Below are 14,698 nucleotides of genomic sequence, written 5' to 3' on the forward strand. Positions count from 1 at the left end.
CTGTACTTTTATGTATGTCTGCCTTGGTATATATATAATACAATTATTATATAACTATACACACACAAAATATATTATTGTACATATAGGATGTCTATTCACAGACATATAAGTATGTAGGTATCAACATGTATATATGCAGACATATGGGCTTGGATAATTCCTACTTGTGTGTAGTGTGGAGATTTAATAACTTGGTCACCTAAGTCCTAGTTGACCTAACAAGTGCTAGGTTATTTTGCTGTTCTCACTGAGACAAGTTGTAATAACAATGGACATTTTTATGACAACATCTAGGAATAAGTCTTTTGTTTATATCTAGTGCTGCTTGGAGTCCAGACAAAAAGCTTTTGAAGCTTTAGTTATCCTTGTACCTTGCACCAGCAGGGATGAACGTGAAATATGAAATGTTCTTGTGGTGAAATCACAGAGAAATATAAATCAAGCTCAGGGCTTGAACCACCAGTTCATCTGCTCAGAGGACAGCCAGTGTCAGGGTCATTCCTTACTGTCTAACTAGTTCTCAAAAGAATTTCAACAATGAAACTCCTCAAGTCTTCCATCGATCCATACCAGTTCCTCACTACCCTGTTGCAGTGATGGTTTCTACTGTCTGGATTTGTGCTTTATGTTACACGTTAAATCCATTATTTCTTGTTCTGTTCACAAATGTTTTAAGAAAAGACGTTGCTTTCTCCTTTGTAGTAGGTCTTTATGCACTTAAAAAATATCTTTGATCTATTTTTCATTATTGACATTTTTCAAATAAATTAAGAGTACTTTCTTTAGGTATCATCATTTTTATATCTGATCATTCTTATTGGCCTCTGGGGGTCTTGTGACATCTTGTGAATATCTTTTTGGGGAATGAATTGCCAAATATTGTGTACCTTTCTAACTGAAGCGTTTCCAAAGCAAAATTAAAGCCTAACATTTGGGGCTTTTTGTAGATAATCTTCTTTATTATAAGATCAATAACTTCTTTACTCACCTTGTGCTGTCTTCTAAATCTAGATGATTTTCAGAAATTATCTCTAACTGTTTGTTCCCATGTCTTTTATTGTGCAACTGATTTTAATGTCACATTTTCTGATTGATTTTCCGACTATTTCTTGAGTAGATTAAGAATTGTCCTTTGGCATTCTAATCTTGTCTTCCAACAGGCTTATTGTCCTGGTCTGATGTTGTTTTGAAATTAAAAAAATTAACAAGATCATTTTCTGTTACCTCATGTACTTCACTAGTGAAAACCTTGGTAGAAACAGATGCAGTTTGATTCTGCAGAGCCGTATCTGAAAACTTTATTTTATTTTCATAGAGAATTAATACATTGCTTCTTGCATATGATTGACTAGCCTGTGTTGCACAAATTTCAGAGGCTTTGCTGTCCTGTCTGTAAAGTTGTCCTGGCTTGTCAAGGTGCTATCAAAGCCCTGCTGATGGCAAGAAACCCCAAGAAATCTCCTACTTGTTTCCCATCAGCAAGAGCTGATTAAGAAGAAAAGTCTATTATTTGATATGATTATTCAGGAAAAATCCATCCTAGTTCTTATTTATCTATTTGTTATTTTCCAAGCTTACAGGTAGTCCCCCTTTGTTTCAGGTTTTTACTGGGAAAAGAATTGAAATGTGACTAACCTTAAATTATCATGCTACTCTGCTTTCGATGCTAAAGGAAAATATTTCTTTTCTTTGTTTGCAAATGCATTTGGATTTTTTGTTTTCTTTGTTTGATTAGGTTTGTTTGTTTGCTTGAAGTTCATTCTTCCTCCAGCATTTCTCATATTCCAGTGATTCTACAATGGGAAGAAGGCCTGGCTGTGTGGGGCATCCAGGAGTGGCACCAAGTCCTTTTTCCCAGTGGGAGAGGGTTGCACTCAGAGATTTGACAACTCCCTAACTATCCCGATAATCTTTAAATTTGTCTTACCTGTTCTACTGAAGATCTTGCTCATTTTCCTCTATTACTGTCACCCTTGTTATGAGAATGACAAAAGAACAGACGAGGACACAGCATGAAAAGGAAGAAAAGAAGGCCTTTATAGAAGGGAAACTTCGGCTTATATAGACCAATATGACACATTCTATTTGAGTGGTTACTTAATAAAAACACCTTTCTCACACACCATCGTTGAGAGGAACAGAAAAGCAAGGTGGGAAAACACCACCTGCATATTGTTTAGACTAACAAGTTATCACATTCCTGCAACTCCCTAAAAATTCTCACAGGCCACTGTGAGAAACGATTGCTGTTTCTCTTGCTCTGACCAAGCTCGCATCCACATATTACCAGCTGCACTAGTCATAAACTGACCTTTTTAAGGAAGATTGTCTCAAAAAAGATTGTGACATTTTGCTGTTTTCAGGATCACCTGCAATTAACGTCTTCGTTTCACAGGTGGAGTAGGCCAACACTTGCTTCAGACTTCTTGCCTTATACTCTTAATGCACTTCTAAAACAGTTCTTGCTATTCCTGGCATGGCTTGCTAAATTCCTCTATTTCTGAATTTGGCCTTTTTGATTTTGTCTCTACCAGCTTCAAATAGTCCTTTACAATCCTCTCAACAATGTGATCAGTTTTCTACTCTTTGCTCCCATCTTGTGCAGAAGTCAGTGAAGAATTTGCAGCTGAACCAAGATGAACATCTGCTGTGTTTCTCAGTCTTTTCCTGGGCTGTGACATGTTGTGTTGATGTGATTAACAGGTCTTTTTAAGTACCAGACTTCCTTAACAGTTTTTTCCTTTTAGAATTGCTTTTCAGATCAACAGCACAGCAATTACTTAATAAATAATTACAACAATTATTGCTTACTCAAAAGGACTGGTACCTACGCATAGTCTTCCTGTTTTTTTATTCATCAATTTTAACAGTTATAATTGCTATGGGTAGATATTTTGAGAATGTGAAAAAATTGTAAGTAGGAGACAAGTTCCAGAGAAATGGGCAGGCTGTCTTATGGATCATCATACACATTGTCATGGTTCTAACTGTGACCAGTTATTTTCAGTGTTAGCCTTAATAACACTGTATGAGTCTCATGTACAAATGCTACCCATCAGCACAGGAAGGATAGATTCCAGCTTACCCTGAAAATATATGTATCCTCATAAAAACTTTTAGGTACAGATTTTACCCCTTCACTCCAACTAAGCAGGATTTTTTGCTTCTATTCTGAGGTGATGCTGCTTGTAAAGAATAACTTTCTTGAACAAGTGGAGGGCAATATACTCACTAATTAATAATATTCTTCTCTTATTTTTATGGTTGAAGGTACGGAAACTTTTTACTTTTTAAATTTAATTTACAAATTTAATTTTAAGATCATACTCCAAAACCAACATAAAACCAGTTGGGAACAAAAGGGGAACATATGAAAACTGTTCACAAAGTTACCTCATTTTGCTTTCTTAAATCTCGTGGAGAGGTCACATATGCTTATTTTTTTTCTTTCTTTCTGAAAATCTGTTTATCATAAATGAAAGCACTTGCTGGAGTCTGAAGTTCTCTGACCACCTGATAGTCTCCAAGAGAAATAATTCAATAAAAATGTCTATAAAAAAGGAAGAAATAAAAGACTGAGAAACACAACATGTATTATAAGTCAAACATAAAACTGACTAAAGAAAAGTGGGAAAGTAAATTTCATATCACTTATGAATGTTAGCTCTTCTTAATTAAGAAAGAGACAATGAAATATCTTTTGTATTATCACTAGAAAATTTATACTCAAAGGAGGTATAGTCACTGTTTATTCATTAGGATGCACATGTTCATTCTTTGCATGTAATGAGGACCAAATTTCTTAGGCTTATCTAAGAAACTAAACGCATTTTTAAAATTCTTTCATTATAAGCATATTTAGCTCAAATAGGAACAGATATGAGCACATTTGAAAGTTATCTTTACAAACTGATTATACTTCATGAATTCCTAGCTTACTAATGGATTGGGAACATATCTGTACATCTGCAAGACTTATTTATTTAATTGCTAACATCTTACAGGAATTGCAATGAAACACACAAATCCGGCTCAGAGCACACACTAAAATTGCGACATGTCGAGTTAGTTATGCTCACCTGAGGTAAAAATCAAAGGTCAACTGTTAACACATTAATAAACTAAATGAAGACAGAGGAAATTGTATTTTGCTGATCTTAACAGAAATCTAAGCCACCTTTTGGCTTACCGAGCACACAGGGTAATTTACATATCTTGACTTGATTCTCTACTGCAGCTTCCATATGTTGCCTCATACTCTGAGCCACCTCCACTCCATGCCTTCCTTTTCAGGTGAAAAACGTGTTGAAATAGCAAAATCTTGGTAAATAACACTTAATCATATGAATTAAACTGCACTTTTGGGACTGAATTAAGATTGTCTTGGATGAGGATTTTCTATATTTTGGGCTGCTTCTATCTCCCCTGTTCATTTACTCACTCATCTTCATTATGACGTTTGTTTACCACTGTGGAAGGAAAGCATGAATTCTCATGCTGGTCGTGTATGACTCATGAGTGTGTTCTGCTTGCTGGGAGATGGTTCCTTTCTGTTCCCTCATTCTGAAAAGCAAAATAAGAAATCCTTAAAGTTGACAGTCTTTGTGTAGGTGAAAAGATCCATCTGTGTCTACTAAAATAATATTCGTAGAGTCATCAATATGATCAGCATGTCACTACAGCATCAAAATGCCCAGCCACAATGTTTAGAAGATAAGGAGGACTGAGTCATCAGTAATGACTGTTGCACAGATCTTCATCCATGGTCTACATTAAAATTTAGGTGGTTTAGGGCCAAGCCTATTTTCAAAAGGTCAGCTCTTTCTCCTAGTGAAATTAGTACCTATACTCATATTTCATGACTCTGAGCAAAAATATTAACTGAAACATTCATTCATATGACTTGTCTGCACAGAACTATAGCAGGGTGTACCAGCACACATTTATTTCTGTGTGGAAATCAGTGCTACAGAGGAATTTAGGTCATGTGTGCTCATATAATCCCATAAATTTTTAGGTAGCAGCCATTTCATTTTGCCGTATGTCTTAATCAAGTTTTCCGGATAAACTGCACAAGCATTATGTATAGCAATTTTATATGCAGTAATACTGAAGATTTATAGTTTATGAGCTTACTTTTTTCTTGTTTCTCACAACTCACAGTTACTTATATAAAAGCACATAGCTGTAACAATTTTCTGTGCAGGCCCTTAAAATAAAATTTGAGAATAATGCTATTGTTTATGTGTTTGTAAGTTTTTACTGGAAGATACAGAAATGTTTGAGATTACCACTGAAAGCAAAAAATAACCATCATGAGAAATTTCAGAAAATATACCCTTTCTAGTCAGAAAATAATTCAGCTTGAGATGATTATTTTTATTTAACAGTTACTTTGGGACCATTTATATAATAATATCTTTCATTAAACTAGAAAACCTCAACATGTTTTCTTACTGAACACCTAAAAGTAAGCAGGCAACAAATAAAATTATGGAACAATATTCCTATTCATTAATTTCTTTTTTTATATACATAGTTATAAATTAACACCTGCTGGGAACACGTTTGGAAGTGTAAATTTTGGAGGTGCGATTGGGGGCAGAAATATGATAGGGAACAGAGATCTAAAAAACTATTTGGGATAGCTGCACTGAAATCCAAGCAGTTATGTAAGTTCACAGGACCATGTACATCTATTACAAAATCATAGATCATCTTCTCTTGAGATAAAACAAGCACAGCTTTGCTAACACACAAAAGATAAGGTCTTCTTTTTGTGTTGGTAGAATACAGTTAATGACTGTGGAATATGAGTTCTAGACTATATTTTTATTTGCAGTAATGTTCAAGATGTTGCTGAAACAATCATAAAAATATGAGGATCACCTCTACTGAGGTGAGGCACCTCTTATAATGTAATAGGACTACCAATAGTACTACCATTGGAATTCCAAGGAAAGGTCAAATTTTGGTTGATGAGGTCTATCCATTTCTAATCTTGGAGCTACACGAGCTCTGTTAAATTTCAGTAAGATAGCAAAGTACTCCTTGTAATCAGTCTCACAGTGGGAGGAGGAGGAAGTAACAATCACCTTATTACACAACTGTTGCTCATTTAGCTTAACTCCTTAATTTAATTTCATTATGAAGGTCATACATATGATACTTGACTATTTGAGTCACATGTCTCATATGAAGGCCCCACATGTTCACGTAAGAACATGCTTCATAACTTAAAACATTTCAGCTGTCTGACAAGTACAGTGCAATTATGCTCATTGATTCCTACAAAGTCTGCAGGAAAATATTTCCAGGAACAAGACATACTTGTGCCTTATTGAAGATGAACCTCTTTTTAATACTGAGATTCACCCCATCTGTAGCTGCAGACTTGATTGTCACAAGATGTGGAGCTAGATCAGCAAATTTCTTTGTTTTCCCACCAAGATAAGAAAGGTAGACAAATGTCCTTCCTCCCTCAACCAACTATTTGCCTCCTTATTTAAAAATATCTGAAAGGTATTTAAGTTTCTCTATGTACAGTGACAGTAAAATACAACATTAAGTATAAAAGTATTTAATAATGCATTTGTAATTAAATCAGATTATGTATGTCAGCAATCAAATGATTTGCTAAAGGACAGCTCTTTGAATTGCTTTATGCTCATCTAAGGACAAAATAAGTTTTGCAATATAATTAAATGAACAGAAATTCATAATCATAATATTATTAATATGTTAACCTTGTAAAAATATTTTAGCATTGCAGGCACTTAACAAGATAGCTATGGCAAGTTAATTAGATTTCAAGTAAGTTTCTAACCATGCTAATTCATATTTTATAAGAATATTAATTAAAAACCAACACACTATAGCTTCACTGCACTATCTTGCTATATTTCATACCAGCTCTGACTTACAATTAAACAAAGAAACTAACTGTAAAGGACTAGAAAAGTGCCAGCAACCATTTCTTGCTAATATAGTAAAAATTATTCTGCAAATTGTTTATCTTTTAAATACTTAATACAATCCATGAAGATCTCTCTTTAGGAGTCAGTGGAACATATGAATTTTCTACTCAAATTTAAATATGGAGTTGAAAATGCAAATATGTCTATTAGGGCATTTTTATTGCTTTCTTTTCATTCAGAGGAGAGAATTAAATTATCAAAGGCAAGAGTTATAGAAAATTATGAAATAATTAACTGATGGGTATTTTTCCCTTAGGTCCATGGCACAAGTCACCAATAAAACATTCATTTAAGCTATCAATTAATCTATCTTTTAAACAATGATTAAATCACTCCTGATGCTGGGCTTAGCTCAGCAGCAGTAAATGTTGTGCAGGTATTTCCATTCATCTCTGTAGCATGGAAAAGCCCTATTTATGGCTAGATGCTATACTTACTGTTATTTTAACACATTCTTAGGTGGTAAAGGCTCAAGAAAGTAAGGAATTAATCATTAAAATTAAGAGCACAGATTTTTCTAGGAAAAATAAAGTAGCTCAGCTACATCCTTCAAGATGTCCCTTTTGATCCATGAAACTATAAGTCCTTTGATCTAGGTCAAGTTCTGGAGAACAGCATGAACTTGCAGAAGAGCAAAGGGCTGAGTGTCTTTTTTAGCAAAATTATCAAAGGCTCCAGGTAATTCTTCTTGTTACTCTCAACTCCGAAGAACCTGGCCTACACAGGTGCTCATTTATTTTCCAGGTCAGCATTCAGGATGTGTAAATCTAAGACACCAATGCTTCTCTTGCTGTCCTGTGTTCTGTCAGGACCATCCCACTTCCTGAGAAGATGCCAAATCTTTTTACAGTTGCTTTTACCTGTGACTTCCTCAACAGAGTTTCCTTCTTGACAAGACTTTCTGCAAATTCCAAGTTAAGATAGTGCAGCCCATTTTTCAAATGCTGTCATTGCTGTGACTTATCTTGAAAACCACAGTCCACACAGCTCCTTGCTAATTTGTGAACTCTCATTGCCTTGCTTGATTCCTTGTAGCATTTTTGTCCCCTGCTATGACCTCAATATTAGGATAGTATTTACCTTCTATAAGCTTCAGACTGAAATAGTAAGTTATTGATCTGCTCCATTTTTCCCTTCAGGGTCCCATTTTGCTCCTGTTCAGAAATCAGTCTGAGGCAAAGAAACTGATTTGTTTCATTTTGTGTTTGATATCTGGCCCAGATTTTGCTCAGCTTAGCACTAGAAGTTCCTATTATCTCATGCCACTCTTTAGTTTAGTTTCCATGAACAAGCAGAAGGACAGAAACAAAATACATCAGCTCCACTAATTTAATTGTTTTTTAGCTTGCACAGCAGTGGGTTTTTTTTGTGAAGAACCAAAGGCAGCTACTGACATTATCCTTTCTCAATAAATTTCTCATACATGTAATTTTTTCATTGCTTCTGTGCTTGCTGTCTGTCAGACTTTACAGTCCATCCCTTTGTTCTTTTTGCTCCAGATGAAAGCAACCATTACATGAAGCTATTTCCTCAGCAATGCTGTGCTTGTCACTCAATAAAGAGGCCTGTTCCACATATCCCTAAGGTTCATTAGATATTCTAGATACCTGGCAGTGTTACACACTCTCAGAAAGGCAGCAATGCAGGGAAGAGCCAGGGCACAGGAAAATGAGGATTCCCCTTTGCTGGTGCAGAAGAATCTTATTTTTCTCTACCCCACTGCTGCTAGGTTGCATGCAGGACTTTGATTCATTCAGTTAATTGTTTATGTTGCTTTATAAAAATATCTATAATCAAAACTTTAAATATTTACTTTTTCCATTTGCTGAATAGAAAGTAATACAGTTATAATGTAAAAATACAGTTATAATGTTAAAATACAGTTATAATGTAACATGGTCATGAAAAAAAAGCCTGAGTGTCTTTGAGTCCTTTTATCCAAACTATATATTTTTATGCATAGTACAGGAAAGCTTGTGCAACATGGACAATTAGTTATTCAGTTTTAAATGTCAGTTTGAAATTCAGTTTGAAAAGTTTTAGTTAACTTAGTTTACTTAGTTTATTTAGTTTAGTTAACTTAATTTACTCAATTGCCCTTTTGTAAAATTATTCAGTGTAAGTTGTAAGTACCATATGCAATTATTTAATTAATTTGTGTTTCTCTATGCAGAAAAGGTATCCCAAAATTTTGTTCAGAAAAATGATAGTGAATTATGCCTTGGCCATTCATTTTTTTTTTCTTGCAGACAGACCATCCAGAACATTAAAAGCTCAGCAAGATACTACATATAGCAAAAACAAAAAATTCAGAGGAGGACATTTTACCAACAAATAGAAACATATCTTCTAGTTTTCCCATTAAGGTGCCTTAGACCACTTATGGCTATTAAAAGGTCACCAGGTCTGTAAAGAGAGGAAACTGAAGAGTCAAAAACTTCTGCTAGAGTAACTTGCTCACAGAACTTTGGTTTTGTACATGACAGGAGTCCAGATCAAACACCTCTAAGAAAACCCAAAGTACCAGTAATAAAAAAAACCCTTTTTATACAGGTTCATGTCCAAGGTATTATTGCCTTTCTTGACAGCCAAAAATGAGCTCTCTGGTGCCATTCTACATCAATGCCTTTTCTGTTCTCCCATGTGATCTGTTTGAGAGACACAAGACAATAAGCTGCATCCTCCTGAGCACTTACATCTTCTTTGGGCACCATGTGGTTTTTGAAATCTGTTGATAGAGTGTATCACAGTGAGTAGCAAAGTTCAGAGCAGTAAGAAACAAATGCTACATCTTGAAAATGCCTGCATGGGAAAAAATATTCTGCTTTTTTACTATCATCTAATAGCAAGTGATTGTTCACAGCAGAAGATAGGCTGCGAGTTTTTGTTATTAATCATAGGGATTTTCTCAAATAAAAGCTCCTGGGAAATCCATCATCTTCATCAGCCTTTGTTCCCTCTAGTCCACTATTATTGTTCTGGGATCCTGTCCACTCTAACAAAACAGACAAATATTTCAAACTTTCAGGCAAAATATTGCTACCCAGCTCCAATTATAAGGGAAACAATAGGATGAAGCACTTATTCTCTGGTTTCCTCACCTCTGCAATCCTTAAAGCACAGATAGCATTCACCCTTGTATACTATTTCTCTTTTTAAAAAATCATTTTCTCTTACAGTAATACACAGAAACGCGGAGTAGCTGATAGATGTCCAGCAAGAACAAATAATAGTTTAAAGGAGCAGTCAGTATCACTCACCTCCATCTTTTGCTAGCAGAAATTAACTGGCCTGAGGTCTACAAAGTTCTACAAAATGTGAAGTTTCTTCTAAAATTGAGAAGCCTGGTTTATTTGTTTGGAACTTGCTTTTAAATCATGAAGATTGTTGGTTTCTGTGGTATGAATTCTTGAACAAAAATATTTTATGTTGTTCATTAGTGCAGGGGCTTTCCTCCCAAGCCAGAAAAGCAAGAAGGTTACTGGTAAAATATGCAGTCTTATACAGTGTTCTGAAAACCAAAGTGCAAGAGGGTTTACAAGTATTAAATATGTCAAACTTTAAAGGTCTCGCTACTCTTCTAATACTGCAGTGGTTTAATTTTTTTTTTTTTTTGAGCAGTTCCAAATGCTGATGTCCCAATGTTCATATATTCTGAGAGCTTCATTTGGTTTTGCTTAGGCTGGAACTTCTTATCATTGTTTTGGCCTCAAAGATAGTACTGTGATAATTTATAGACATCATTTCTGTAGAAGAAATTGAGGAGCAATAGAAGTGAAAGGGAAACCTTCACATGGAGGCCAACCTAACACTTTGGCATCTTAAACCACCAAACAAGTACAGAAAAAGCTACTTTTTTAGCAGTTCTCCTTTTTTGGGGGTTGGGGTTATTTTAGTACCAGTTTGGGGAAAAAAATCCTGCAGTCTTATGCCTGAAACACTGAAAAAAAAAATGAATGTCAACAACAAAACTTAGAATAGTTCGACCTAATTTATAACTTTTAAATATTGGTTTCACTGATGTTTCTTTATTAGTATGGAAAACAAGTTCTCTTATCATTTTTACCCTGATGCTTTTGCTTTCATAAATCATATATCAAGTTGATAAAGAGAAATTCAGCACAGCCCTAGGAAAATTCAACAGGTTGTCAGCTATTTCTTATTCAATAATTTATGAGAACAAGATGTCTCTATTACATAAATAATTCCTTTGCATTTCATTCAATTATGCTGTTATTTTGATGTTTACTATTGAGAGAAAATGTGGCTTTTGAAGGGCAAAGTGGATGTTCTGTGTTGAAATATTTCTTGAACTCCAGAGATTAGTGATATGTTATTAATAGCCATCTGTAACACAGAACATACACATGTAGAAAAACCTATTCCTTATCAAACAAGCAGTATGTGATGTGAACCCAAAAGCCAAAGAGAGTAAGTCAGAAATTTTTCAAATAAATACCCCCTCCCTGGAAAAGTAGGATTTATTGTAACCTAAACTTGCCATTTATATTTTGTGTGGCAATCAGTGGTAGTGAGGAAACTTTGACTTTAATATATGAATTGATAATGGTTATTTTGTCTGTAATGTGACATACAATCACTAAATCTCGTCACCTTCTATTGTCTTAATGGTGATTAATCTGTGCACAGTGTTGTTTTGATGCCTTAAGTTTTAGCTTTCATATTTTCCAGATTCTGTACTGCCTTAATATATAACTAATTATATATAGTATATAACTAATTATATAATGTATAGCTAATAAGTACTGATTCCCATTTTATATTACTTTTGCTAAGGCTTGTGTTCTAAAGCACAGGTCTTCATATGTTCCCTTTAATTCTGTGTTCTGTTTCTAAGTGGATAATGCAGCAATGACTTTGACATTTTGGTACTCTAGGCATATGACTGTCACATCATAGTGGTGCTACAGTGAGTTTTCCTGAATATCTGCAATCTCTAAATTATGATATAATCTAGCATGCAATAGGAAATGCAAGAAACTACAGGTGAGATTTGCCTGGGATGCAAATATATTATTGATAGCAAATGTGTTGTATACATCTCAACAGCAAGATGTTTTTAAAATGTTTAATTCAGTCTGGGGTTTGAGTCTGATTTGCTTCTATATCCAAAATATGTGCAAGCTCCGTTAATGTCATCTGTCAGCTACTGGATGAATAAGCATATTTCAAAAGTTTATTGTCAATAGACAAAATGAGTTGATAGCTTGCATTAGTATGCTGCCAAGTTTACTTCTTGATTCCTCTTGCAACTTAGTATATGCAGCCTTGATTTGCACTTCTGTCATCATGGTTTTATATGTGTCTGTTCCCCAGATTCATCAGTTCAGCCAATGGCATGTTTCTCCATGTTTCCAAAGTATTCCTCAGCACGTAGCAGATCATACCTAATGCTTTTTTGTTGCAACTTTTAAGTTCATCAGGTTTCCAGATAACTACAAGTGTATCTGCATTCCAGAACTGAGATCTCATGTTTGGATCCCATTGGCAGGGCATAGCTGTTGAACTGTCACACAATTCTGTTTCGTATCACAGCTAACAGGAGAAGTACACAAAAATATGGGTATGATGACCAAAGATACATATGATAAAAGCACATTTTACGTCCCTTTAATAGTTACATTTTATCTTCTAAGTGTAGTCAGTGAAGCTGAAAGATTATTAATCATATTGTTAGACTGGTATCTGGAGCACTTTAGTTAGACATCACTCTATCCCCCAATTACTATATTTAAAGAATCAAAGAATGTTAAAGGTTGGGAGGGACCTTAAAGTTCATGAAGTCCCAGCAGCTCTCTGCCTGTTAGGCAGGAATACCTCTCACTAGATCTCCCTTAGATGCTCAAAGGCTTGTACAACCTGGCCTTGAACACCAGCAGGGTTGGGGCATCCACAGCCTACCTGGGCAACCTGTACCACTGCCTCACCACCCTCACAGTAAAGAATCTTTTCCTAATATCCAGCTGAAATTTGTCATCTTTCAATTTGTACCCATCCCTCCTTGTCCTATCACTACAGCTCCTGATGAAGAGTCCCTCCCCAGCTTCCTAGTAGGCCTCCTTCAGAGATTGAAAAGTTGCTGAGAGGTCTCCACTCAACCTCCTTTCTTCTTCAGGATGAACAGCTCCACCTTTCTCAGCCTGTCTTTGTAAGGAAAGTGCTTCAGTCCTCTTATGAATTTTGTGGCCCTCCTCTGGAATTGCTCCAACAGTTCCTTGCTGACTTATTCTACACCACAGAATTCTGCGTTTGGTCCCATGAATGTCATTTATGATTGATTTAGAAACTGGATTGGAATTACAGATTAGGTGACAATAGCCACATTCCAGTTCTCCTGACGTCATTCAAGGGTTTCCCCCATGTACTGAGGACAGTTTTAGGAGTCCAGTGCTGTTTGCCCTGCAACTGCTAACTACAAATAGGCCATCAGCTGTGCTTTATTTGTGCCTCAGATCGACAAACATTTAGCTAGTTTACAGCTGATGGAGTTGTACAGCCAATGGTGAGATCTTCTGTTTGCTCAGGCAGCCAGACTGCCACGCATGCTGATGTGAGAGGTAACTGCCAAATCTGAATTGTTGCCTTTACTGATGTAGATAGTAATGAACTGTAATTACCATTTGGCTTTCCATATGTCGCTAAAGAATTTGTGTAATTAGCTCCATATTTAAGTATGATTCATCTATGCAAAATTAAATGTGTCTACTGGATCCAGGAGCCTTAGGATTCCTCAGGATTTCAATTGCTTTGCTAATTTGTTCAAGGTAGGGGGTTATGTTAATTTTGCAAGGCTGTGGATGACCTATTTCTTTATGATTTATTTATTCATGGATTTCTGTTTATCATCTGAGAGTGTACTTAGAAAATACATTAAAAACCCCCACAATATAAAAAATAAGCTAAAAATTGTTAAATTTGCTCCAGTTTTGATACTTACAGATTTTAAGTCTTAAAGTTTGATATAAGTAATTTGGATAGCTGTTCCACATTATATATTCTTTTAAAATACAAAAAGCAACCCAAACAAACAAAACACCAAAACGAAACAAAACCCCCAAACAAACAAACAAAAATCCAACATTTTGTACTGTTTATTTGTAAAAAAATATTTAAGTTGTTCCAGATTAAAGTTTCAGGTTTTGACTTTCTGAAAAAATTTTGGATGTTAAAAATTCTTACTGAATGGACAACTATTAATTTGACTAACATCTCCATTCTGAATTGTCCTTCTCACACCCAATGAGGGTGAAAGAACCATGAGGTATTCAAAATGAGAAAAAACTCTCTAAAAACTGCCTAGAAAACTGATAAAACATGTTAGCTTTGTCTTTAACCATGTGGTTACCATATGTGCCATCTTTTCCAGATCACAATAATTCCAATTTTTCTGATGCAGTTGTTCTGAGTTGACAGAGGTGCAGCTGTTGAGTTGTACCTTGATTTGGTTCCCCTTCCACTCATACATCATACCCTGGATTCAAATATCATTGTAGCTTCTCCAAAAAACTTGTTGCTTAACAGTGACATTTTTGATCTGTCTCTGTGATCATATCCCCCAGAAAGAATGAGAGTATAACCATATATTTCCTATGTTACATGTAATCTATTGAGAACAAGAAATTACCAAAAGGACATCACTTGTCACAGCTTAAAATAATGAACTTCTTTAGTGAGACTAGTGCACCCTTTGAACTTCA

This window comes from Lonchura striata, chromosome 2 (genome assembly GCF_050655825.1).
Source record: "Lonchura striata isolate lonStrDom1 chromosome 2, ASM5065582v1, whole genome shotgun sequence".
NCBI lineage: Eukaryota > Metazoa > Chordata > Aves > Passeriformes > Estrildidae > Lonchura > Lonchura striata.